The sequence below is a fragment of the Crocuta crocuta genome, unplaced genomic scaffold (assembly GCF_008692635.1).
Source record: "Crocuta crocuta isolate KB4526 unplaced genomic scaffold, BGI_CrCroc_1.0 scaffold92, whole genome shotgun sequence".
NCBI lineage: Eukaryota > Metazoa > Chordata > Mammalia > Carnivora > Hyaenidae > Crocuta > Crocuta crocuta.
Window position 1 is genome coordinate 143,363 of NW_027528804.1, and position 1,773 is coordinate 145,135.

At 40.0% G+C, this 1,773-nt stretch overlaps 1 long non-coding RNA gene across 1 annotated transcript in view; it reads right to left on the reverse strand.

Moving 5' to 3' along the window:
• The window catches only part of LOC144224619 (uncharacterized), a 2,549-nt gene extending 1,008 nt beyond the window's left edge, over positions 1-1,541 (reverse strand). Inside the window, exons 1-2 of the long non-coding RNA XR_013333095.1 lie at positions 1,483-1,541; positions 646-783 (exon numbers count right to left, since the gene is read on the reverse strand). This is a non-coding gene — a long non-coding RNA (uncharacterized LOC144224619). The remainder of the gene's footprint in view (positions 1-645; positions 784-1,482) is intronic.
• Between the last annotated feature and the right edge of the window lie 232 nt (positions 1,542-1,773).

Genomic DNA, 1,773 nt, shown 5'->3' on the forward strand with positions numbered 1-1,773 from the left:
TTTTTTTTTTTTTTTTTTTAGCAAAACTAGTTTTTATTTCAAATTTAAGAAAAGAAAAAGTCTTGGGGTGCCTGGGTGGCTCAGTTGGTTATGCATCCAACTTTGGGCCAGGTCATGAACTCATGGTCCCTGGGTTTGAGCCCCACATCGAGCTCTGTGCTGATAGCTCAGAGCCTGGAGCCTGCTTCTGATTCTGTGTCTCCCTCTCCCTGCCCCTCCTCCACTCGCACTCTGTCTCTCAAAGATAAATTAAAAAAAAAAAAGAATAAAAAAAGTCTTGATGCCAATGCATTTCACTCTCCTTTCTTCCCCAGCCCACCCTTTCCTTCACCCCTACCCACACTCCCTTCCTAGGGATTAGCCACCATGTTTTACTGCATCTCAAAATATTACGGAAAAGAAACACATGTCAGTATTTTAGAAATATTTTCCTTCCTCCCATCGTGGTACTGAAACAATCAGACCTCAAACCAGACTAAACCAGAATTACCTCTCTGAATGATTGATACAATAGCGTTTTCAAGGTAGAGCTAAGTTAGTTGTAAAACTTCCACCCTCCTGGGACTTAAAGTCAGCCAGGCTGACATGACTCCTCTTTCCTCAGGTTAAGGATTAATTGTCAAATGGAGATAGAATCCTCTTTACCTAGAAGGGTGGTCACATCAGGTCATCCTGGAGGGAACTGAAAGAGTACATTGAAGCCTAATCTGGCAGCTGCTTTTGGCTATTAAGTAGTCTTTCTGCTCTGGAGCAGATGGTGTTGGCAGTGCCATACAAGTCACCCTGGAAAGACACAAACACATTGGAAAGTTGGCTTTGGCTTTCCACATTAAATATCTTTTGAGTTTATACATATATATGTATATATATGTATATACATATATATATACATACCTACACATGTGTGTATATATATACATATATAGTTGTGTTTGATAAATATATGACATGTCTATATCACCAGCATTTATATAATGTTTACTTTGCAGGCTGATCCATTAGTGTAATTTCAATTTGTACCCAAACCAATGCTTGGCACACACTGGACACTCAATATCAATGTTATATTTATGATAAATAAGTGGTAAATGAATTCTAAAAGGTGAATATCCACAGATAATATGCACATAGCTAATACACAATTCAAATATATTCTATCCATAAAATGACACATGGACAGTCTTAAGGGTAAGAATGGAACTTGCTGCTTTTCCCAGAGCTCCACAGTTGGAGCAGGGCTCAGTCTGGAGTAGGAAATGCTGAGTTGTACCATGCTTAGTGTGAGTGGGGGTAGTTCCTTGCTTTGCCTGTGGATATACCAGGTAGATATGAGAGCGGCACTTCTAGGTGGAGGCATGCCAGGGGGACTCAGAGCCACTGCAAAGAGCCGGTCTCAAGTTCAGTTTAACTCCTGACTCAAAAGAGCCTCAGGTAGAACTATGTTCCCTAGATACCCAAGGCCAGCCAGAGGCAGATACACACAAACAGTAGGTCCTTATGGTGGCTCCAGAGTGTTAAGAGTCTTGTGAATCGGATTTTGGAGTCAGCCAAGAATCCAATCACAAACATAGATCTTATAATGACTTTGGGAATTTGGAACTTCATGCCTGGCGACATTCTCTGATTCCATTATTATTGTCATGATCATTAACTTTGCAGTTACATTTATTTGAACACCTACATACCAGGCACTGTGCCAAGTATTTTGTCTCTAATTGTTATAACCTATCTAGAAGGTATTATTATCTACATGTTACAAATGAGAAAATGAGT